This window comes from Sus scrofa, chromosome 14 (genome assembly GCF_054392235.1).
Source record: "Sus scrofa isolate SSC_HxYL_T2T_F1_AM1 chromosome 14, Sscrofa_HxYL_maternal_Yorkshire_Landrace_v2.0, whole genome shotgun sequence".
NCBI lineage: Eukaryota > Metazoa > Chordata > Mammalia > Artiodactyla > Suidae > Sus > Sus scrofa.
The window spans coordinates 29,216,812-29,233,417 of record NC_139396.1 but is presented as its reverse complement, the minus strand read 5'-3'; the positions used below and the strand labels follow the sequence as shown (position 1 = coordinate 29,233,417).

At 42.9% G+C, this 16,606-nt stretch overlaps 1 long non-coding RNA gene across 1 annotated transcript in view; it reads right to left on the bottom strand.

The window, feature by feature from the left end:
- Positions 1-15,149, bottom strand: part of LOC146396454 (uncharacterized) — a 330,069-nt gene extending 314,920 nt beyond the window's left edge. Inside the window, exon 1 of the long non-coding RNA XR_014828382.1 lies at positions 14,833-15,149. This is a non-coding gene — a long non-coding RNA (uncharacterized LOC146396454). The remainder of the gene's footprint in view (positions 1-14,832) is intronic.
- Positions 15,150-16,606: the final 1,457 nt, after the last annotated feature.

Genomic DNA, 16,606 nt, shown 5'->3' with positions numbered 1-16,606 from the left:
ATTGCTAGCAGACCTGCCCTGCAAGAAGTAATAAAAGAAGCAGCTCTTCTCTACACCATATGTCATTTGAGAATTGCAAATTACAACAATGAGAAACCACTACACACTTATTAGAATAGCTAAAATACAGAACACCGACAACATCAAATGCTGGAGGATGTGGAAAATTAAAACTCTCATTCATTGCTGGTGCAAATGCAAAATGGTACAGTCACTTTGAAAGTTTGGCAGCATCTTACAAAATTAAACATACTCTCGGCATACAATCCAGGAATTGCAATCCTTGGTGTTTATTCAAAGAAGCTGAAAGCATGTTCACACAAAAACCCACACACATATGTTTATAGCAGCTTTATTCATGATTGCCAAAACTTAGAAGCAACCAAGATGTCCTTTAGTAGGTAAATAGATAAAGTATGGTACATCCAGACAATGGAATATTATTCAGTGCTAAAGAGAAATGAGTTATCAAGCCATGAAAAGACCTGGAGAAACTTTAAATGCATATTTCTAAGCTAAATAAGCCAATCTGAAAAGGTTACGCACTGTGTGCTTCCAATTATATGACATTCTGAAAAAGGCAAAACTATGGAGACAGTAAAAAGATCACTAGTTACCGAGGGCTGGAGACAGGGAGAGGATCAATAGCTGGAGGATAGAGGATATTTAAGGCAATGAAACTACTCTGTGTGGTACTCTAATAATGGACACATGTCATTGTACATTTGCCCAAACCCACAGAATGTCCAACACCAAGAATGAACTATAATGTTAACTTTGAACTTGGAGTGCTCATGATGTGTCAATGTGAGTTCATCAGTAACAACCAAAGTACCACTCTAGTGGAAGGTGTGGGTGATGGGGGATGCTATGCATGTGTGGGGTAAAGGGATATATGGCAAATCTCTGTACCTTTCTTGCAATTTTGCTACAAATGTAAACCTGCTCTAAAACAATAAGGTATTTTTAAAAAGAAGTTCTCCGCAAAGAAAGAAAATAATACAAAACTGATATCTATATAACTAAAGGAAGAAGAGTAAAGAAGGATTAAATGAAGAAGTCCCATCCTCAATTGGATAATCTCTCATGAAACCTGCATCTCTATCCATATCACAGCCACGATAGACTTTAAATTTAGGTGGGGTGTCTCCCTATGAGGATTTAAAAAGTGCAGCCCTTATGATAAACGCCCCTGGTGCAGGTGCTATTGTCTCCTTTCCTGAAGTAATTACATTGGAAATAGTATAATTCAACCTATATCCAAAGGGAAACTAGAAACAGAAAGAATTATCTAATAAAAATGAAAAGAGAAATGAATCAACAAGAGATCCTGGGTCTTATTCAGCGAAATGGTAGCTATTAGATACATCGATCACGTGTGATGTCCTTAACATACTTAGGATTAAAAGCAGCATATGTAACATACACTTAACATACTCGGGATTAAAAGCAGAAATTTGCAGATGAAGAAAATTAGAAGGACCAGAGAGCGTGACTTCAAGATCACACAGCTCACAAATGACAAAACTGGAATTCAAATACAGAACCTACTTCACCTTGCAATGAGTAACAAATAAACTTGAGACTCCAGACTTTTTTTAAATACATAATTAAGAGGTCCTTCTATACTGTGCAGAGCTAGACAGCAGAATGATACTTTGTAATCTTAAGGAAGTTTTGCAGCTTACTAAAGGATCTAATTCACATCACATCCAGGAGAAGCCAAAAATAAATAAATAAATAAATAGGACAGTCTGTGACAGTTGGAAGCTGTTGGTCATTGGATTACAAGAGAGAGTCCACTTGCCAACACTTTTCTAGAAAAGAAGTCAGACTGGGCCTTTTTCACTGGAGTCAGTTTCCTTAGTCCTGGAAAGGCTAAGTCAGCACTAAGACCTCAGAAAACAGACCCAGCTACCATCCCCCAGGGCATCCTCAAGCTGATTAATCACAACAGCTGGATTACACCAGCTGGAAAACATCCTTCCCTCCTCTGAACTGGCCTAGGACTTAATGTCTATACCATTCATCTGTTATATAATGCACATTCTATCACATTGGTGGCAATCTTTTAAATGTGTCGTTCTTGTTCCAATTCTAAGCTATTTGAGGACAAGGACTTGCACATTTGCAGGGTGCCTGGCAGTTTGCAGGGTGCCTGGCAGGTCCTCCACCAGTGCTGATTGAATATTTATCTACTGATGAAAGGAAAGTGGTCCAAGTGTTCATGGGTGAAACTGGTCCAGAATTGGTAGTTTGGAAGCATCTTAATGAGCTGTAATGACATGAGGCTCAGATTACAAGAACCAGCAGCAAAGCATTTGTTAAGAGGTCATTCATTCCTCTGTCTGACAAATATCTCTACACTCACAAAACACTGCATAAATGATGCAGTCACATTTGGAAGAATGTGACCATAAAAACACAATCGCTCTTTCCTCCATCATTTATTCAATTAACACAGCATTATCATATTGCTGTATCTAGTTGTCTATGTATTTATTTCCCTATTAAGAATATGAACTTTTCTTTTTTTAGGGCTGAACCCGCACCATATGGAAGTCCCCTGGCTAGGGGTTGAATCAGAGCTGCAGCTACAGGCCCACACCACAGCCACAGCAACAGGGGATCGAATCTGCAAACTACACCACAGCTCACGGCAACGCGGGATCCCTAACCCATTGAGGCGAGGGATGGAACCCGCAGCCTCATGGACACTAGCCAGGCTCTTTTCTGCTGAGCCACAATGGAAACTCCCAAGAATATGAACCTCTTGATGGGAGAAAGTATTCACTTTCCCTAAACCTATGTATTTCTCTTCAGTGTATTTGTGGTTCATAACTTACACATTTTAGGGAGTTCTCTTCATGGCGCATAGGAAGCACATCTGACTAGTATCCATGAGCATGAGAGTTCGATCCCTGGCTTGGCTCAGTGGGTCAGGGATCCAGTGTTACTGTGAGCTATAGTACAGGTCGAAGACACGGTTCAGAGCCCATGTTACTGTGGCTGTGGTGTAGGCCGGCAGCTGTAGCTCCAATTCAACCCCTGGTCTGGGAACCTCCATATGCCGAGGGTGTGGCCCTAAAAAGCAAAAAAATCAAAAATCAAAATAAGGCAAATTGAAAAAGTAACTTACACATTTTATACTTAAAACACGTAGCTTTTAGTTTTGCTTCAAAAGGCTGGGGAAATCTAGCAAAATAATGGTATTGAAATTGTAATTTAAGCAACAAATAAGAGGGCACTAAACACAGAAGTTCAGAAAGGCATTTCAGATGGAGGAAACAACATGAGTAAATGCCAGAGGAAAGATAAATTATTTAAACCTACAATTCGAACACCCAATTACAATGTGTGTGTTGGGAGGGGGGCATAACCACAACACCAGATAACCCTGCGACACCACCTGGGGGTCCTAAAATTCAGAACAACTCTGATACAGTCCAGCTGGGGACCACATCAGACCCCACAGGTTAAGGTCTCAGTCCTTTGAGCCCATCCCTTCCTTCAGATGCCAGCTGCAAATCCAGGTTGTCCCCCGTGCTTCTTTCCTACTGACCATAGAGTGGAGATTTCCCATGACCTCCTCTTTGGGATCCATTAATTTGCTAGAGTGGCTCACAGAACTCAGAGAAATATTTACTTACTACTTAACTGCTTTATTGTAAAAAGATAAAACTTCTTGCAGGGCAGGTGTGCTAGCAATGGATTTCCTCAGTCTTTGTGTGAGAAAGTCTTTATTTCTCCTTTAAAAGGATACTTTTGCTGGACATGTAGAATGCTAAGTTGGGGAATTTTTTCCTTCAAGACTGGAATATTTCATCCCATCTTCTTGCTCGCACAGTTTTTTGGGGTTTTTTTGTTGTTGTTGTTGTCTTTTTTTTTTTTTTTTTTTTTTTTTTTTGCCTTTTCTAGGGCCGCACCGGAGGCATTTGGAGGTTCCCAGGCTAGGGGTCCAATCGGAGCTGTAGCCGCCAGCCTACACCAGAGCCGCAGCAACACGGGATCCAAGCCTCGTCTGCGACCTACCCCACAGCTCAGGGCAACACCGGATCCTCAACCCACTGAGCAAGGCCAGGGATTGAACCCTCAACCTCATGGTTCCTAGTCAGATTAGTTAACCACTGTGCCACGACAGGAACTCCATTCTTGCTTGCACAGTTTCTGATGAAAAGTCCACTGTAACTCTTACCCTTGTTCTTTTATGTGTAAGGTGTTCGCCGCCGCCACCCCCACCTTGTTTCTTTAAAGATTTTGTTCTTGTCTTTGGTTTGTGCAGTTTGAATATAACATACCTAGGTGTATATATATTTGACATGTATCCTGCTTAGTGTTGTCTGAGGTTCCTGAGCAATGGGTTAAGGTCTGCCCTTAATGTCAGAAAATTCTCAGAAAAATTCTCAGCCGCTATTAATTCAAGTATTTCTTCTACTCTGTTCTATCTTCCTCTGTTTTCTGGCTAGAGTAGTTGACTGCAAACTTTTCTCTGCTTGCCTACTCAGGAAAACTAGGGCCAGCAATGTAAAAGCCTCGAGCCCCCTTATCAAACTCCCTTAAAGATTACAAAAAAAGGCGTTCCCATTGTGGCTCAGTGGTTAACGAATCCGACTAGGAACCATGAGGTTGCGGGTTCGATCCCTGCCCTTGCTCAGTGGGGTAAGGATCCGGCATTGCTGTGAGCTGTGGTGTAGGTTGCAGACGAGGCTCAGATCCCATGTTGCTGTGGCCCTGGCATAGGCCAGCAGCTACAGCTCTAATTGGACCCCTAGCCTGGGAATCTCCATATGCCACAGGAGTGGCCCTAGAAAAGGCCAAAAGACAAAAAAAAAAAAAAAAAAAAAGATTACCAGAAAAGAAGATCCGGAATAGTTAAACTTTTTCTTTCTTTCCTCTGATCCCAGCTCAGTTCCTCTTACCCCACAGTTTTCAAACAATCAGCAGTTCTTTCAGGGAACTCTGGATTTCAAAATTATTCTCATCATATCACGAAGATGTTATTCTCCCTGTTGACCATGATTCGCTCACAAATCTACAGAGGTACTTTTCTCAAGCCATGTGATATGGGACACTGCCATTTCTCTGATGGCTGGTTTGTATGTTCCTTGGGGTTTGCAGAATTTTTTAAAGTTGTGGGTTTGGAATATAAACATCTGAGGGTTTAGAATCTAAACATGTGAGATTAACTCAGTTTGTTCTCAAGAACTTTACTGAGCGTTTCCTAGTTATCTTCAGTTATACCATCTGTAATCCATGTTATCTCCTTACCACCCAATAAACTGTTATTTTAAAATGTCCAATTTTTCTCCATACTTATATGGCAGTACAACAAAAATGGATATAAGTTCTGTCTTCTTTGGCAAAAATTATTTTAATTTTTAAACTTTCTAAGTTTTAGCAAAACATGATTTTGGAATGTAATATTATTTTATTCTAAAATAAATCAAAATGTTTTTAAAATGCTTTCCTTGTATTTTATGAGAGCTTATTTTATGCTGGCTTAAAGAGGGAGATTAAGGCTGATCAACTCACAGCTGTACTGTCTACCTCTAAAACGCTGAAAAAGATAAAGCTGACATATCAAAGAGTTCTTCGACTCATGGAAGAGAAAAAACTACTGCAAAGAAAATGGGTGGAAATAGAAATAAAAAGCAAAAATACAATCAGAGCCACCTTTTCTTCAGTTTTATAAATGATAATAATTTATCACTCAAATTATTATGTATTATGCAGCAAAACATTTTTGAAGAGCACTTCAGAGTCAGTTAAACAGTGGCATCATTTTGGGATTTAGTGTCCAAGGCACTGGCTGGAAAAGTGAACATAAGTGAGGCTTTAATAAAGCTTCTACATTTGCTGAATGCCTGCTGGATGAAAAGTTGTTTAAAGAAATCACGACATTGCCAGTTTCCAAAAATACAGTAACTTGACAAATTATTTCGTTGTAAACATGAAAAATGAGTTACTGTTTCATCTGCAGAACTGCCCTTTCGTTTTGTTATGGATGAACCTATAGATATGGCAAGGCTTGTCGTTTCGCTTTAATTTTTCTCATCTTCACAATAATGATCAAAGATGTTCTACATGAGTGCTTGGCAGCAAACACAAGTGACACTGAAATATTCAAAGTGTTGAATAATTTTTAAATATCTCCCGTTTTATCCTGGACCAGCTTCTTGCTATAATTGTTTGACCTCATTCTAATCATAAGGAAACTGTCAGACCAATTTCAGACCCTTCCAAAACTTCAATGTCATGGCAAACAGAGAAACACTGGGTGACTGTTCTAAAGGAGAAGAAACTAAAGGCTCATATTAGGCAATGCAATAGCATAAAGTTATAGAAGACATTGTTGGGACAATGGGAATATTTGACTATGGACTGCTGGTGATTGTATTAAATTCATGTTAATTTCTTTAGGTTTGCTAATTGTGCGGTTGTGTATGAGAATTCTCTTCTTCCTGGGAGATGCATGCTGACGTATTTAGGAGTGAAGTGTCATGTTTGCAGCCTACTTCTGCGTGGTTTCAAGAGTTTGGCACAAAGGCAGTGTGTTTACACTGAGGAAGTAATATGGGTGGTGTAGCAAGATGTTCACAGCTAAAAAATCTAGGTAAGGAGCACACAATGTTCACTGCAGTTCTCCAAACATTACAGTGTTTTTCTTTTAATTTTCTGTGGATAGCATTTTTTTTTTAAGAAAATATAATAACTTACTTTTTACAAAAGAGGTTTGCCAAGTTACTGTTTGGGGCTTTCCATAATCTCCATGGACCTCATCTTCAAAAGGAAGAATTCCTTTGCCACAATCACCATGTGTTTTGGGGGAGGAACCGTGAAGCATAGGGTCATCAGATATCCCCCAGCCTAACACCTCCCAGGATGCTCTGCTGAAGATGAATTCCCTGAGCTTCTTGAAGTAACCTCTAACTTCTAAAAAATGTACATGCTGGAGTATATATCCATGGCATCCTTGCCAAGCCTCCAACTCAACTTCCACATATACAGGGCGTTTTGCAATAAACTCTATTAACAGAGCACCTGGAGTATGGATTTTATTCCAGGCAACTAATATGGAATCCCCCCCAACACACACCAATTTTTTTTACAGCATTTCTGCCCCAAACCTTTGTGCTGATGCAACTTTTTCTGGGTTTACTTTCCTGCCTTGGCAAAATCAGGGTAACTCTGTCCAGGAAAAATGAAGCAACCACAAGCCACAGGGTCATTTATATCATACACCAGAGTGTTCCAGTACCTACAAGGGGTGTGGGAATCTTTATAGACCCTACCAATGCCCTGGAAATTTCGTTCGCCATTCAATCCCTTCATGAATTTATTTTTCTCGCCATTTCTATCTTTTCTGTTAAACAAGATTATAGCAATTCCAATTAGCCAGGGATCCAATTCATCAAAGTCTTGGTTAGTCTCTTTAATAACAGACTTGTGAAAAAGGTTCTAGAATACGTTTTGTCAGTTCTCTAGGGTTTCATAGCCGTTTTCTAGAATCAGGTGAATGTTTACTAATAAGCTTAGGATGTGGATGGTTATAAAGACTCATATTTTTAAGTATGTGTGGGGACAATTTAATTAGGTGATGGGATTGAGAAATATTTTGTTTTAGCTCTCTCCTGTTATTTTAATATAATTTCATCAGTATCAGAATATAAATTTGTGTTCAAGGACTATTATTTCTTTTCCTCTTGTAGCTTTATGCTGTACTTTGCAGCAAGATGTTGATCTCCAAACTCAAGCAGAGTCCATGGCAGAACCCAAACAGTGGAAGTATTGTCATCTCTAGGCGAACAATGCATTCCACTGAATATATGAATATTCATTGCATTTCTCAACTACGAGGGCCATCCCACATACTGTAACAGGATTTCTGGTCTCTAACCACTAGACGCTGGTAGCACCCTTCCCCCTACACAAAATGCTGATGACCATAAGGGTTTGGGATTGGCATGTGCACACTGTGGTACATGGAATGGCTGGCCAATGGGGACCTGCTCTATAGCACGGGAAACTCTACCCAATATTCTGCAATGGTCTACGGTGGGAAAAGAATGGATGTGTGTACATGTATAACTGAATCACTTGGTCTTACAGCAGAAATTATCACAACACTGTACATCAACTACATGTCAAGAAACCTTTTTAAAAATGGGGAAAAAATGGAGACCATCAAAAATGTCTTTGGACATTGCCAAATATTCCCTGGGGGACGAAACTGCCCCAGGTTGAGAAGCGCCACTACCATCCAAAGAAGGAATCGAATCAGAAACAATGGAACAAGGAGTTCCTATCGTGGTGCAGTGGCTAACAAGTCTGACTAGGAACCATGAGGTTGCGGGTTCGATCCCTGGCCTTGCTTAGTGGGTTAAGGATCCGGCGTTGCCGTGAGCTGTGGTGTAGGTTGCAGACGCGGCTCGGATCCTGCGTTGCTGTGGCTGTGGCATAGGCCGGCGGCTACAGCTCCGATTAGACCCCTAGCCTGGGAACCTCCATATGCTGCAGGAGCAGCCCAAGAAATGGCAAAAAAGACAAAAAAAAAAAAAAAAAAAAAAGAAAGAAGGAAAGAAAGAAACAATGGAACAAGATTACACCCTATACTATCTCCAGTTTTGACATAACAGGCCTCGTCATCATTGAGAGAGGCAGCGTGGTCTCACAGAAGAATGCTGAGTTAGACCCTAGAGACAAGGCATCTAACCGTGAATCTGACCCTTCTGTGTAAATGCTGGGCTTCGTGACTTCCCCGAGCCTGCCTCCTACTTCCCCATCCATGGCTAGGAACCGAGCCAGTCCCAGAGATTTTATAAACAAAACACCATCATGCATGGGTTAATCAGCCTGTGCTGCTACCACAAGGTACCACAGACTGAGTGGTTTAAACAAGACGTTTATTTCTTACAGTTCTGGAGGCTGGAAGTCCAAGGTCAAGGTCCCAGCTGACTCTGTTCTGACAAGAGCACTTTTCCTGGCTTGCAGATGGCCACTTTCTCCCTGGGTCCTCCCATGGCAGAGAGTGAAAGCTCTCTGCTCTCTCTTCTTACCCCACCTCATGACCTCATCTGAACCCAATAACCCCCCAAGGTCCTATGTCCAAACAGAATACTATCACATCGGGCCTTAGGTCCTGGGGTGGGGGTGGGGGGACAAAAACATTCAGCCCATAATAATGTGCAAGCGCGTTGTAAACAGAAAGAGTTCTAGGACTGTGAGGAAGCTAACATTTGTTGAATGCTGGCCATGGGCCAAGCAATTTAAGATTTTGTTGAATTCTCACAATCCCCCGAGTTAACGTCATTTCCCCTGATTTTACAGGGTAGGAAACTGAGGCTCATAGGAAGTAACGCTGCCAAGCTTACAGAGCTGGTGAGTGGCAGCACGGGCTTGGAAGCTGAGCACACAGACACTCTGTCCCCCAGGACTCCATGCTTCTTCCTGTGAAGCCTATGATCCTTAGAGACCTGTAGCCTTGACAAGGATCTTTCTTATAAACTGGCATGAAAATTCTGCATGATTAGCAGATATTTTAAATATGTGTCAATAGGTATATGTCTGCTCGCATTGGTGTTAGACACAATAAATATTTTTATTTAGAAAGCTCGATCATTCTATCCTGAAAAATCACAATTTGCTTCTTCCTCCTTTTCCCCTTCCTTATACCTACATCCTATCCTGCTCTGTTCTAGCATTATTCACGCTCCATATGGTAGGCTATAGCTGCAGTACACCCATGCCAAAAAGCAAAGAATAGATATTATATTTTTAAGATATAGATAGATATATTAATATAAATAATAGAGGGATATTAGTTCTTAGGCACAATTCTGGAATTTTATTTAACATGGAAAACTCTTTTTGTTGCTGTTTTTTTTTGGCCACACATGGCATGTGAAAGTTCCCAGGCCAGGGGTTGAACCCACACTACAGCAGTGACCCAAGTCCCGGCAGTTACAACACGAGATCCTTAACCAGCTGCACCACAGGAAAATACCAATAACTTGTAAGAACTTTTTAAAAACTTTTAATCTAGCATACTCTGAGATCCATACCTTGAGAATTCCAGTATTACCAAATTCAGATGCTTGGACCATCTTTATTGGGTATCATGTTGACATACAGAGATTCATGGACACACGCGCGTGTATGCGCGCGTGCACACACACACACACACACACACACACACACAGCTGTTCCCAAAACCAATATTCTGCACATAGAGCCAAAAAGCACCAGGAACTGGGTAACAAAATAGGCCTACAATATAAAGTGCTTGTCAAATATGGCAGGCAGTGCTTCTGTTTGTTTTTCTTCTTGAGACCAATGCCAGGGAAAAGAGTGAGGCAGTACCAGGCGTAATGGACACACACAGTTGCTCAGAGAGCCTCTGCATCCAGCCCTGGTTCCCAGGCCTCACCACTCTCACTGCCCCTGAGCACCCCCACTGGACCAGAGGCTGGTAAGAAGGAAGCACAAACTCAATCAGGCAGCGTGAGCCCTGGGGTGACTTTGACCTTCACTTTTCTGGCTCTTCTCCTATGAAACACCAGTAGCTCCTCTACCTAGTTTGACCTGTGAACCACAGTTAGGGGTCCTAATGCACCTTCATGAGGTAAGGAATGGTTCTGAAAACAGAGCGAAAGTTTCTTTACTGCCCCCCAAACGAGGGCTACTGACTGATCTTTGGTGGAATGTAACTGGGAGAATATGGATAACAACTCCCCTACCCCAAAGGTATCTGTACTAAAGGCCTGAAAGTTGACTCTTTTTTTTTTTTTTTTTTTTTTTTTTTGGTCTTTCTACAGCCACACTCATGATATATGGAGGTTCCCAGGCCAAGGGTTGAATTGGAGCTACAGCTGCCTGCCTACACCACAGCCACTGCAATGCCAGATCCTTAACCCACTGAGTGAGGCCAGGGATCAAACCTGTGTCCTCATGGATGCTAGTCAGATTCATTTCCGCCGAGCCATGATAGGAATTCCTGCAAGTTGACTCTTAGCTCCTCTTTCTAAGACCGACTAACTGCTGACCTCAATGAGAGATTACAAAATGAAATCATTAACACTGTAGAGTCTGCGAGGACACCTGATTCCAGGAGAGACCCTAGTACCACAGCCCTAGTCATTTCTGAAAGAAAGTGCAAAAGGCAGAGAGGAAGGGATGGAGGCCCAGTTGGCCCTGAGTCAGCTCTGCATGGAGGACGGGGAGGAAACGGGGTCTTCCCCTGCACAGTCCAGAGCCCCACCAAGGGCGTGGGTCCCTTCCTAAAGATGCAAGATACTGCGATGGGGCGAAAAACACTACTGTCCTGAGAAATGAAAAAGTAACACCCCAGACCTGTTGCACGGCTCATCTCTCTGTGTGATGGTAAATAAATCACTTCACATTAGTGATGAAGTTCCTTCATCTTTCCATTGAACATGCAACATATAACAATCGAAAGTCCTTCGAGCTTGAATATCTGACAATATTTTGGTTATGGTTTTCTAAGTGTCCTACCCTCAACCCATAGAACTGGCCCCTCCCTCCTCTCCCCTGCAGAGATGCACGGTAGGGGAGCATGAACAGTGGGTGTTTACTTCAGGGTGTGTCTCCCTCTTCTAAGTGATAGGGTGCTTGAAAGGAAAGACCTCCTCGCTTTCCTCCCTTTCTCCCCTAGCCCATTGCCTAGCAGAGACGACATATGCCATCAACGATAGTTGAAAAGCATTTAAAGCAGAATAATGCTACACAATTATAAGATGTTACTTTTACTTTTTTCACCCTAAATACCCATGGACTGCTCTTGCCAAGGCCTTTCATAGATAGTGTGGGAAACTCCCCAACTGAAAATCCAACCCTTGCAAAACCTGTTTTGTTGTTTTCTCTTTTAAAAGAAGAGATGGCCTTTACTTTTTCAAGCCAAGAATGAAACTGCAGCTCTTTCTCAAGTCCCCAACTAGAATTCAGTGGAGAGGGGACCACGTTCGGATGTACTAAAGTCAAGCTGCCAAAGGAAAGCTGTATCAGTGACGGGGGAGGTGAGTTGTGTCCTATAATTGACTCTCCCATCCCCACTGCGGTGCTGGCACACCTATCCCTGTGCTTTCTGATCCAAAGGTCTCATAAGGCTTTTGTGGTTCAGACTACACCATAAACAATTATTAGAGAAAGCGCCTCTTCAGATGAATTGCATTTGAGTTTATCCAAAGCCTGGAGCTTTGGGACCTGGGCCAGGGAAAGCCAAGCTGTCCGCTATCAACCTTCTTTGGTTTACCCATCATCAGTCAGTCTCTGCCATGTAGCTGGTTTTAAACAACCCAGGAAATTTGTGCAATGTCATTACAGCTGACCAGCAGCAAAGAGGAGCCATAATTAGCAATAGCAGAGTTTTCAAGCATGAAGGTTTGGATGGAGTTCAGATAATCACCCAAAGGTGGAAAGATGTTCTCCAAACCTTGTGGGATTCTAAATTTAAACTATCACTTGGCTGAGAACAAGTTGAATGAAACTTCCTTGGATGGAAGCCATTGTTCCCCTGCCAGGTTGGTTCCAAAGACAGGCAAAAGATAAAGGATAAATTCTAGCAGGTAAGATTGAGTGAATGGACTGAACAAAAGTTTGCAATGAGAGATTGATGGGAAGATTTGGGAACATAATAGAGAGATGTATGTCTTTATTTGTGTGGCAGCTAGTCATTCTGAAGCATTCCTATGTTACGACAATGAATAAGCCTTGCTTTTGAGCAAAAAAAGGAATGCGGATCAAAAACCACTGCCATGATTTAAAAAAAAAAAATGATGTGGCTAGATAGAAGAGAGAAAAGTTAAGATTATTCTATGGCCAACAGGCATTGCCCCCCCCCTTCCTGCTCATAGGGCTGAGTCACAGTCCTATCAGAGGCAGAGGGAGCAAGTAAATGACCTATGGAGGTCAGAAGGGGTGCAAGATCCAGCTGTCGACCATGCATTTCCCAAGCCTGATGCTGATGCAGCTACCTTAGAGCAGCATCCCCCTAAAAGGAGGAGTGGAAGCTGCTCAACTTCAGTGTGCCTACCAAGCCAACCCTGGGGGACACGCTTACTTGCAGCTACACTTTGCTTTTTTTTTTTTTTTTTCTTTTTAGGGCTGCACCTCAGGATCCGAGCCGCATCTGTGACCTACACCACAGCTCACAGCAACACCAGATCCCCAACCCACTGGCCAGAGATTGAACCCCAGACCTTGTGGATACTAGTTTCCACTGCACCACAACTGGAACTCCTATACTTTGTTTTCAATTGAAAGGAAGGCTGTAACATTACTGTAACACTATCTCATATTGTATATTCTTTTATGATAGACAAACTACCTTCATATAGGCTATCTTTCCTGACTCAGCCACCCTGGGTCAAGTCCTCAGCAAGAATTCAGTGGAGAGGGGACCAAATTAGGATGTCCTGAAGTCAAACGGCCAAAGGAAAGCTACGTTAGTGATGGGGGAGGTGAGTTATATCCTATCTTTCTTGACACCACCCTAACCCTCTGACACAAAGAGAAGCGGTTTCTGTTGTTGTTGGGTTAGTTGTTTTGTGGGTTATTCCCCATTGAAGAGTCAAAATAACTGAATCCTAAGGAAAGGAAGTGTCTTGAGTAGGATCACACAGCTCGTCAGGGGCAGAGGGGACCAGGACTCAGGTCTCCTGTCTTGGTCCGTTTCTATATGCATCACACCAGCTTGTGCACCCAATGCACAGAGGGGTCCACAGAAGGCTACCTTCAGAAATATCTGACCTGGAAATCATGCACAAGAAGGGTAGAAACATGCTTACACGTATTTTGTTTGTTTGCTTCTTTTGTTTCTTATACGCCATGTCGCCTTGATTGAATCATTTCCTAAGCAGTGAAATTGAGCCTTCTTTTCCAGTGATTATCTCCGAAAAATACAACACAGACAATGACACGCAACATTCCAAGTATGAGGAAAGATACATATTTTGCCCTCAGACTGATTCAAAACGAACTCCTGTCTAATGAGCTATGTGTCAGGTATTCCTAGGGATCATACATTATTTGATTCCCACAATAAATTCAAAGAGCTTTTAATATCATCTTCTTCATTTTACAGAGGAGGAAACTGAGATGCAGCAGTAAAGTAACTTGCCCAAGGCAACTCAGCTACCACGTGTCCTGTACAGTTAACTGCTAGAGCGAAATAAATGGAATCAGTAGTATGGTCTACAGGAGAAAACAGAGGGGAAGTCTGTTGCTCAGCAAATATGCGGCCAATACTACGGCGATACAGAGGCATTGTTAGCACAAGTCCGTGGGCAGAATCTCAGTTCCCTAGCACCCAAAAGGGAGAATCCCACCCATTGCAAAGGGATTTAAATCCCAACCAACACTCCTCTGCCACAGGCAAAACCCAACACAAGAGGGAAGGATACCTGGTGTCATCCATGTGAGCCCTGTTACCAAAAATGTCTCAGCTGACCAATGCAAGTGCTAAAATGCACACACAAACCACAAAGGATCAGACGAGGAGTAGCCCAGAAATTCCACCCTCATTCCCAAACCAAGGCCTCTAGACAGGCCTGGCTCCAGAAAGAGAACAGGCCACAAACGGCTCACCCCAAAAACGATATGCAAAAGACACAAACAACAAATAAGCTATAGTCACACAGACAGATAATCAGAAGAGGTGTAGTGTAAAATTCTGCTCCCACTCCCAAATGGAGGAAACCTTCAGATGAGCCCAGCTCCCCAAAGAGAATAGACCCAAACTGTTTCCCTTCCCCCAAGGGAAGCAGTTCAAATGGAATGAAGAGCATTCCCAGCCTGGGTTGAGCTGGAGCAACTTACCCCCGGAGACACTGAATAGCAGCTGCAGCTCTGGGTCTTGGCTCCAAACAGCCTCGTGCCATGGGCAGCTAGTCCCTGTCGGGGACAGACCTTCCAAGATCCCTGGAGTGAAGCAGGCTCCCGGAGCTGCTGAGGGGTCAGCTTACCATGGGCCCTGCGTCCTAGGCTGGCTTCTCCAAAATTGTCAGCACAAGTCCATATGCTTGACACACAGGGAGGCCAAACAAACCAACATGTGGGAGTCTGGAGCAGAGAAAGGTTTATTGTAGGGCATGCAAGGAGAGAGTGGCTTGTGCTCCCAAAATATCCCAAAGTCCCCGAACCAAAATTGCAAAGCATTTTTAAAGGCAAAGTGAGGCAGGGGAGTGGTTGGTTGTAGCAAACTTCTTAGCACAGAAATCCTTTGTTCTTGTAGCTGTCCACAGAGGTCAGGTCACAATGTTCCTGTAAACCTCCAACAAGATACATGTTATACTTCAGAGAGGAACTAAAGCAGAAGGTATGGGGGAAGGGCCGGCCCTGGGAAGGCCACATGGGGTCCTGCTTGGTTACAGTATCTCCTAAGAGCTTGAAAATAAGTGCGACAAAGATCATGTCTCCGGTCCCATCCCCCCCCCCCCCAATCATAGGAGGGTGTGGCAAGCCCAGGCGGCCTTTGGGGAATTTTTGTGTGTGCAAATGGGGACAAAGTGGCTAGGGATACAGAGCTCAGGAAGCAGGGATTCCAGACTGTTTTCCCCTGGACCTAGACAAGGAGGAAGAGACCCAGGAAGGAAGGAGGAAATCAGGGCAAAGCAAATAAGCCAGTGCGGGCTGAGTTTGGGGAAGCAGCTTTATGAAATTTTGAGAGTGAAACATGAGAGTAAAAGCAGCTGTTTTGCTTTGGAGACTGTGCAAGCACGAGAAGGAAAGAAATGCCTAGTGCCCTGGGAGGCAGTATAGCCTGGTTGTGCCAAGCCTCAGAGCCAGGGTTCAAATCTTGGCTCCTCCATTTACACTGTACGAAGTCATGAGCAAGTTTGTAACCTCACTCATCCTTGGATTAAAAATCTATAAATACGGGGAGTTCCTACTGTGGCTCAGCGGTAATGAGCCCTACTAGTATTCATGAGGATGTGGGTTTAATCTCTGGCTTCGCTCATTGGGTTAAAGGATCTGCGTTGCTGTGGCTGTGGCTTAGATCAGCAGCTATAGCTCAGCTTCACCTCTAGCCTAGGAGCTTCCATATGCTTTGGGTGTAGCCCTAAAAATAATAATAGTAATAGTCTCCAAATAAGGGAGTTCCCATTGTGGCTCAGTGGTTAACGAACCCAGCTAGCATCCATAAGGACTCGGATTCGATCCCTGGCCTCACTCAGTGGGTTAAGGATCCAATGTTGCCATGAGCTGTGGTGTAGGTCACAGATGCAGCTCAGAGCTGATGTTGCTGTGGCTGTGGTGTAGGCTGGTGGCTGCAGCTCTGATTTGACCCCGAGCCTGGGAACCTCCATATGCCACCAGTGCGGCCCTAAAACACAAAGAGACAAAAAAAAAAAAAAAAAAACTCCAAATAAGGAATACTAATTTTTTTTAAAAAGTCACATTGAAAATTAAATGAGACAATTTGTGTAAAGTGCTTGGCAGGTAAGCACTTAAATTCATATTGGGGTTACTACTGTCACCCACCTTCAGAAGCTGTTTGGGAGAGTTTAGCAATGATTTAACTACATTTCACCATTGAGTACAATGTTAGCTGTGGATTTGTCATAAATGACCTTGTTGAAATATGTTCCCC